At 38.2% G+C, this 9,476-nt stretch overlaps 1 protein-coding gene across 1 annotated transcript in view; it reads right to left on the bottom strand.

The window, feature by feature from the left end:
• Positions 1-1,223: 1,223 nt before the first annotated feature.
• The window catches only part of ZWINT (ZW10 interacting kinetochore protein), a 70,187-nt gene continuing 61,934 nt past the window's right edge, over positions 1,224-9,476 (bottom strand). Inside the window, exon 9 of the mRNA XM_004764094.3 lies at positions 1,224-1,746. The gene's annotated coding sequence lies outside the window, so the exon portion shown is untranslated. The remainder of the gene's footprint in view (positions 1,747-9,476) is intronic.

The following is a 9,476-nucleotide window of genomic DNA, read 5'->3' as shown; positions in this document are numbered from 1 at the left end:
ACAAGACTCAGCTTGCTTAGCACACAGGATGGTTCATGACCATCTTCCATTCCCTGCAGACTCCTCTCCCAACAGCCTGCAAACTCACTCCCTTCTCCAGGTGTCCCCCAGTTCCTGGGCTTTTGGAATGTGTTTCATGACTTTGTAAATTTGGATTCATTTGCTCCCCCTCCTTGTGTCCTCTGCACTCTGCCTCAGTCCGTCCTCTGCTATACTCTACATGTCCTCAGCTTAGTCATTTCTCCCTGCCATGGGATCCTGAGTCTCTTGAGATTCAACTCGCCCCAAGCTGTTTGGTGCATAGAGTTACTCCTCAGATATTTGAAGAGTGAAGAAAAGGAGAGAGAAGAAAAAACACTATTTACAGACAGCTTTCCACCAGACAGCTTTCAACCTGCATAACGGGCACTTTGAAAGAGAGATTGAGCAAAGCATCATTACAATTCTGAAATAGAAACAAAGGCAGTAGAATAACATTCATGAGAGTAGTAGACATTGACTTACTTACACCTAAAAAGAGAATTTTTAGTAGTGTGAGTGATATCCTAGAACATAGGCAAAGGCATTGTCAGGAAAGCATAGACTAGTCAGGGCATACAAATCTAAACTCTTTTTTATTGGGCATTTACACAGGAGTCTTGGGCAACAATAGTAGAAAGCTTGGGTCATGACAAAAAACACTTTTAGAAACAAGTGGGAAAATCTATAATTAATTCTGAAAGCAGTAGGGAGTTAGTAAAGATTACCTCTGATTTCTTTGAGACCTACTTAAATCTCTGTTTCAACATATCATGGAAAGTTCTTTTATGACTCAAACATGAGATTTATCAATATCCAAATTCCCCATCTTATTTAAAAGTCAGAATATTTCAAATTATTACTACCACACAATTATATAAAACAGTTGTATATTTACCTAGCCCCACTAGTAAATTATAAGCAAGTTGGAAAAGCATCTTACCTTTTCTCCCAAATCAAAAAGTATGTTGTCCTGTGTGGAAAAGGTAGCTAGTAGTAGTATGTGCTCACACCATCAAACATTCCCAACGGCTTGACAGTCATCAGAATACTGACTTTCAACAAAATATATTTAGCTCAGAAATGAACCTAAATCAAGTTTTACTCCTCTTTTTAAATTTCTCTAGGTACTTTGGGATTTTGCATTCATCTGTATAATCATTATAAAGATCAATTCCCCTTCTTTAGAGTTTTAAAAAAAAATGCACATGTGAGGGTTTTTTTTGTTTTGTTTTGTTTTTGTTTTATTTTTTTCCTATTTTCAATTCTTAATACATTGAGGGCTCAGCAAGAAAGCTTTGTTCAGGTTTCAACTCAAGAGTCAGGCCTGTACTCACTGAACATCTCCATTCAGATTTACCTTACTGTGCTCTCTATTTAATCTGTTTAAGAAGCTTTATGTGTTTATTATTGTACTGGACCATGCCAAGAGTTCTCTGCTGAAAGTAGCAGCTTACGCCTTGTTCAGGAAATACTTCCCACATAGCTGCATCTTGTCATCCCTGTAGGCATTTCTGTATGTGTTCTACTTCTGTGCATTGTGGTTTCTGTCTCTTAGTAGGCTGGAAGAATGATTTCTTTCTTTCTTTCTTTTTTTTTTTTTTTTGCATCAAAGCTACACAAGGACCTTGGTAGCTATTTCACAGTTACCATACTTCTTGTATTTTCAAATCTTCTATCCTCTGGATCGTGCTGTGTACAGGACGATACAAGACAAGGGGACACAGTCTACAAAAGACAAGATGCAGTATGATCAGCTGATATGGTCCAGAACAGTGAAAGAGTTCTCCCCATGCGGATCATATAATCTTCCTGCGGATAGTGTCACTTCCTTAACTGCCTATATTATGTAGGTGCCATCATCAACTAATAAAAAAATCAAGCCAACAAACATTCACTGCACACCTTCTACTGTGCAAACTACTTTCCTGGGCACCTGGAGTAAGCCAGGTTTTCAAGTAGGTAGATGAATATTCTCTCTCCTCTGTTTTATAACTGTTTTCAAATGATTGCTATGATGTCTTGACATCTCTTTATATATTTTCACATTTTCTTGTGGTGAAAGCTTGGGTTTCTGAGAAAGTTCAGTTTACCCTATTGAGAACATAGCATGACAAATAAAGCAACAGGTGGCCTTTTTCTTGCCCTGTTCATCCACTGTGTCTCCAGCACCAAGTTCAGAGCCAATGAGCTGAATGAAATTCGTGGAGCAGGTGGCCCAGGCTGGTGCCCTTCACAGAAAGTACATCAAGGTACTCATTACTTGTTATGAGAATGGAGCACTTAATGGGGAGTAACACATTGCTTGTCTGAATGAGGTGCTCCAGGTCCAATATCCTCACTGTATAGATGATGAACTCTCTCTCCTTTATAGGTGGTGGTGCTTGCAGAAGTAAACGTCTCAAGGGCAGTCACCTGGACATTAAGCTTCCAGCTCTGTGCTCAGCTTCCTACAACACACTTCCTTCTGAGTCTGAGTGGGCAGCCCTGCAGTGCTCAGATCCTCCACTCCCAGCCCACAAGGAGAGGCACACACTCACATGAATAGTCTACTCCTTACCCTCGCAAAACTGAAGCAGCTGAGGGAAAATTGAATCAAAGTATACTGTGTGTACTACAAGCAAGTGCTATTGTCAAAGAAGAGCCTGGAAGTTTGGGGGAAGAAGGTAAGTCTCCTATCTTACCTAAACTCCAACTGAGGTATCTGGCAGCTATGATGTCCCTATGAGGATGACAGAGGCTCATAGGGCTTTGATCTGGAACTCAGTAAAAATGAAAGTTCTTGGAAGACATATTTCTGTCATGTTTAGAAGTCCAGTGGATGGTGGGCCTGATACAAATAGAGTACCTGGCTGTTTTGAGGATTGCTGAACTGAGTTAACTTCTTGCCATCATCTGCTTCCTCAACTTATTTGCAGTCACCAGCTGTTAAGGGGAGGTTTTCTATCTAATGATAGGAAACACACATCTGGACAGCAGATTTCCTGTAGTTTGTATAAACATCCATATTATACCATTAGGAAGGAGAGAATCCATTCAGCTTTAGCTGTAAAATTGCTCCAGAATATTTACCATGGATTTCTTTATATGTATATGTTTGTATACATCTGTATATGTGTATGTACACGTGTATACCTGTAATTTTAGTGTCAGATGACCCCTCTAGCCCATAATTCTAACTTTTCATTGGCCCTGAAATATGCTCCATGAAGTTAAAAAAAATAAAGATAGAGATTCCCAAAAATGACTAGTACAGTTTATTTATCGATAGTATTTCATTCTCGGATAATGAGTTCAACAGCATGTGTGAATTTTCTATATAATTGAGAGCAAAATCTTTAATGTCCACTATAATAATTTATTGTTTCAATGGCAAATACTTTAAAATAGATTCTTGATGCTCTTAGGAATAGATGCTAATGCCATTTTAATTCTATATCTTGTTACCACTTTGCTAAGGATTTAGCTTATCTAATGGGGTAAGATATATTGTAAATTTTTATATACATATCAATTAAAGAAAAACAATAGTTATAAACAGCAAGTTGTGGACTGGACTGTGCCTGGGCTTATCCTCTTGCTCTGCCCTCCCCCCAAATATTAATCTTGTTTAGATTTTGTGTTTTAGAGACGTGCCAAATAGTTATATAGTATTGAACTTCAAAATACCCTTTCTCACCCACACTGAAGATTTATAACCACCTTCCCATCTTTTTCTTCTGTCAGTGTTTCCGTGTATTTGCTTTTGTTCTGGTATTATATAAATCTTATAGTTGGGGTTCATTTTGGCTGGGTTCTTTTTTCTTGTCATTTACTTTTGTCAGTCTTTTTGTTTGTTTGTTTTTGTTTGTATACCTTATAAATCTTACCTTTGGGGCCCATTCTGGCTGGGTCTTCCCTTTTATTTATTTTTTTTTCTGTCTCTCTCTTTCTCACTCTTTTTTTCTTTTTTCTTTCTTTTTGGTGGGGGCTCCCGATTGCTCAGAAGCATTCCAGGGTGCACCTTGCCTGGATCATGGTTGATACATTCAGCTACACATCCCCTCAACCACCTCTCACCAAAATGACTAGGAGGAGGAATGCCCAAGAGAGAAGAAATTCAGAGACTGGGCCCTCTCCATCAAAGCTACTGGATATGGACAAAAACAGTATGCTGGAAAGGGAATTCAGGGTAACAATTATCCAGGCAATGGCTAGGTTGGAGAAAACCATTAGTGATAACATGGAATTGATTAGGGCAGAAGTGAAAGCCACCAAGGAGGAAGTTAAAAATGCTATCAATGAGTTCCAATCTAATCTAAATTCTCTAACAGCTAGGGTAATTGAGGCAGAAGATAGAATTAGTGATCTAAACGACAAACTGATAGAGAAAAAGGATCAGGAGGAGGCCTGAAACAAACAAGTTTGAAGCCATGAAAACAGAATTAGGGATTTAAATGATGCCATAAAACATTCCAAAGTCAGAATTATTGGAATTCCTGAGGGGGAGGAGAAAGAAAGAAAACCAGAAGATATAGTCAAACAAATTCTCCATGAAAATATTTCCAGTCTGAGTAATGGAACCAGTGTTCATGTCCCAGAGGCAGAAAGGTCTATCCCCAAGATCACAGAATCTAGAAAGACCTCAAGAAACCTGATTGTGAAACTTATAAGTCATAATTTTAGACAGGAACTCTTGAGGGCAGCTAGGGGGAAGAGATTCTTTATGTACAGAATAACATCAGAATAACATCAAACCTTTCTACAGAAACCTGGCAAGCCTGAAAGGGCTGTCAAGATGTATCCAGAGCACTAAATGAGAAGAACATGCAGCCAAGAATACTTTCTCCAGGAAGACTGACATTAAAAATGGATGGAAAGATAAAGATCTTCCAAGACTGGCAAGGTTTAAAAGAGTATGTGACCACCAAGCCATCACTACAAGAAATATTAAGGGGGGTGTTCTATAAAAGAAGAAAGAACTCAAGAGTATCATAGAACAGAAATTTATGGAGACAATCTATAGAAACTAGGACTTCACAGGCAACACGATATCAATAAAAACGCATCTCTCAATAATCACCCTCATGTGAATGGCCTAAATGCTCCGATAAAACAGCACAGGGCTGCAGACTGGATAAAACAATAGGACCCGTCCATATGTTGTCTACAAGAGACCCATTCTGAACCTAAGGATACATCCAGACTGAAAGTGAAGGAATGGAAACTCATCTTTTATGCCAATGGGCCTCAAAAGAAACCTGGGGTAGAGATTCTTGTATCAGATAAATTAGATTTTAAACTAAAGAACGTAGTCAGAGATAAAGAAGGACACTACATCATTCTTTTTTTTTTTTTTAATTTATTTGACAGACAGAGATCACAAGTAGGCAGAGAGGCAAGCAGAGAGAGAGGAGGGAAGCAGGTTCCCTGTCGAGCAGAAAGCCCGATGCAGGGCCCGATCGCAGTACCCTGAGATCATAACCTGGGCTGAAGACAGTGGCTTTAACCCACTGAGCCACCCAGGCACCCAGAACTACATTATTCTTAAAGGGTCTATCCACCAAGAAGATCTAACAATTGTAAATATTTATGCCCCCAATACGGGAGCAGTCAACTACATAAAGCAACTGTTAATCAAGATAAAGAATCATATTGGTATGAATACATTAATAATAGGGGATCTTAACACTCCACTCAGTAATAGACAGATCATCCAAGCAGAAAATCAATAAACAAGAGCACTGAATGACACATTGGACCAGATGGACCTCATAGATATATACAGAACATTCCACCCTAAAACAACAGAATGCTCATTCTTCTCAAGTGCACATGGAACTCTCTCCAGAATAGACCACATACTGGGTCACAAATCAGGGCTCAACCAATACCAAAAGACTGAGATTATTCCCTGCATATTCTCAGACCACAATGCTTTGAAACTGGAACTCAACCACAAGAAAAAGTTTGGAAGGAATTCAAACACCTGGAAGCTAAAGCCACATTGCTTAAGAATATTTGGATCAACCAGGAAATCAAAGAAGAATTTAAACAATTCATGGAAACCAATGAGAATGAAAACACTTCGGTCCAAAACCTATGGGATACAGGAAAGGCAGTCGTAAGGGGGAAACACGTAGCTATCCAAGCCCCCCTCAAGAAAAAAAAAAAAAAAAAGAAAACAAAGGGAAAAATCCAGAATACACCAGCTCTCTTTGCACCTTTAAGAACTGGAGACTCAACAACAAATTAAGTCAACCCTACAAACAAGAAGGGAAATAATCAAGATTAGAGCAGAGATCAATGAGATAGAAACTAGAGATACAGTAGAACACATCAACAAAACTAGAAGCTGGTTTTTTTTTTTTTTGAAAGAATCAATAAGATTGATAAACCATTGGCCAAACTTATTCAAAAGAAAAGAGGACCCAAATTAATAAAATTATGAATGAAAAGGGAGAGATCACGACTAACACCAAGGAAATAGAAGCAATCATGAGAAATTATTAGCAACAGTTATATGCCAATAAGTTAAGCAACCTAGATGAAATGAACTTCAAATTCAGTCTTGAATAAGAAATTCCACAAACATTAAAACTAAAAGAATAAATGAAGTGTTGTTACTCCAAATATATCACAGACTGAAAACTGTCAAATGGGCCATTTGTGGAAAAGAAGGGCAAGGAGTACAGTATTCTAAATGTATCCCTAAAAATACAATGTGCTTTAAAGAAATTCAGTACAAAATAATCTGGTAGGTATGTGTATTACTTAATTATGATGCTACAGCAGGATTTCTGGGCTCAGTTAGTTAAGCATCAGTCTCTTAGTTTCCACTCAGGTCAAGATCTCAGGGTCCTGAGATCAAGCCTCATATCAGGCTCTGTGCTCAGCAGAGAGTCTGCTTGACATTCTCTCTCTCCCTTTGCCTGTCCCCTCCTCTCTCTAATAAATAAATTTTAAATAAAATAAAATAAGGGCACCTGGGTGGCTCAGTTGGTTAAGCAACTGTCTTTGGCTCAGGTCATGATCCTGGAGTCCCGGGATCAAGTCCTGCATTGGGCTCCCTGCTCCATGGAGAGTCTGCTTCTCTCTCTGAACTTCTCCTCTCTCATGTTCTCTTTCATTGTCTCTCTCTCAAATAAATAAATACAATTTTAAAAATAAATAAATAAATAAAATAAAACTGCACATATAAGTGAGATCATACATTTATCTTTATTTATCTTTCTCTACGTGATTTATCTTTCTCTATGTGATTACTTCATTTGGCATAATGAGCTCAAGTTCAATCTACATTATCACAAATAGCGAGATTTATTTCCTTTGCATAGCTGCATAGTATTTCATTGTATCTCATTTTACAAACACACACACACACACACACCATATCTTTATCCATTTATCCATCTATGGACACTTAGGCTGTTTCCATATCTTGGTTACTGTAAATACTGCTGCAATGAACATGGGGAAGGCACATAATTTTTTGTATTTGTTGTTTTCATTTTCTTCAGAAAAATACACAGAAATGGAATTGCTAGATCATGTGGTAGTTCTATTTTTAAAATTTCTTGAGGGACTCCATACTGTCCTCCACAGTGGCTGAACCAATTAACATTCCCACCAACAGTGCATGAAGGTTCCCTTTACTCCACATTCTCACCAACTTATTGGGTTTGTTTTTTTTTTTCTCTTTGACAGAATTATTCTGACAGATGTGAGGTGATAGCTTATTGTGGTTTTGCTTTGCATTTCCCTAATGAGGAATGATGTTGAGTACCTTTTTATGTACCTCTTGGCCATTTTTACATCTTCCTTGGGAAATTTACAAATGACATATCTGATAAGAGATTAATATCCAACATATGTAAAAAAAAGTTATACAACTCAACACTAAAAACCCCAAATAATACAATTAAAAAATGGACAAAGGACCTGAAAAAGTACTTTCCAAAGAAGACAGGCAGTTGATCAACAAACACATGAAAAGATGTTCAATATCACTCATCAGGGAAATGCAAACTAAAACAACAAGATATCACCTCACACCTGCCAGAATGGTTAGAATCAAAAACACAAGAAATAATAAGCTGTTGACAAGGAGGTGGAGAAGAGAGAACCCTTCATGCACTGTCGGTGGGAAGGCACACTGGTGAAGCCAACTGTGGAAAACTGGATGGAGGGTCCTAAAAAAATTAAAAATAGAACTACACTATGATCCAATAATTCCACTACTGGATATTTACCCAGACAATATGAAAATACCAATTCAAAAAGATATAAACACTCCTATGTTATCAGCTTTATTTACAACAGCCAAGATACGGAACCCGCCCAAGTCTCTATCTACAGATGAATGGTTTAAAGAAGATGTGTAACACACACACACACACACACACACACACACACACACACAAATATTATTCAGTCATGAAAAAAGAATAGAATCTTGCCATTTGCAATGACGTGTTTGGATCTAGAGCGTAAAATGTTACGTGAAATAAGTTAGAGGAATACAAATACCATATAATTTCACTATGTGGAACTTAAGGGAAAAAAACAAGTGAACAAACAAAAGAAAAAAGAGACAAACAAACAAAAAACCCCTCTTACAGGGCGCGTGGGTGGCTCAGTGGGTTAAGCCGCTGCCTTCGGCTCAGGTCATGATCTCAGGATCCTAGGATAGAGTCCCACATCTGGGCTCTCTGCTCAGCAGGGAGCCTGCTTCCCTATCTCTCTCTCTCTCTGGCTGCCTCTCCATCTACTTGTGATTTCTCTCTGTCAAATTAATAAATAAAATCTTTAAAAAAAAAAAAAAAAACCTCTTACATACAGAAACAAACAGTTGGTTTCCAGAGGGGAGGAGGATGGGGGATGGGTGACATAACAGACAGGGATCCAGAAGCACACCTGCCAGGATAAGCTCTGGTTAAAGCATAGAATTGCTGAATCACTACATTATACACTTGAAACTAATATAACACTGTATGTTCATTATAGTTCAATTGTAAATGAAGAAAATGAAAAAATAAAAAGTCAAAAAAAGGAGAAACTGATATCATAATTAACTAATTAATATGCTTATTTGCTGGCTGACTGATTAAGAGGTCATTTCTTTACTTAAATTGTTTACTTCAAGAGATAACCTTTTTCTCACACTTTTAGGTGTACCTGAGTATTCCTGATCTTCCATCAGAGAAGTTGTTTGGCCAGCTGACATCACTTTCAAGCAGTTCCTAAGTGCCTGAACATCTGGGGGCCATGGCTGTCTTTATACCTCAGTGTTACTCTGGTCCCTACAGGTAAATTATTAATATACAGTGGAAATTCCATGGTTTTGGGAGTTTGGTGGGCCTGGGCCTGAATCCTACCTGAGATGGTCCCTATGTGTATGACTTAGAGTAAGTCATTTGTCAGGATCAGGCAGTGTGAATGCGAAGTATACAGCAGTCATTCACAGCACGTGTCTGTGG

This window comes from Mustela putorius, unplaced genomic scaffold, assembly GCF_011764305.1.
Source record: "Mustela putorius furo isolate JIRA1106 unplaced genomic scaffold, ASM1176430v1.1 tig00000577_pilon_pilon_pilon, whole genome shotgun sequence".
NCBI classification, from domain to species: domain Eukaryota; kingdom Metazoa; phylum Chordata; class Mammalia; order Carnivora; family Mustelidae; genus Mustela; species Mustela putorius.
The sequence above is the reverse complement of the archived record's forward strand: the minus strand, read 5'-3'. Positions and strand labels throughout refer to the sequence as shown.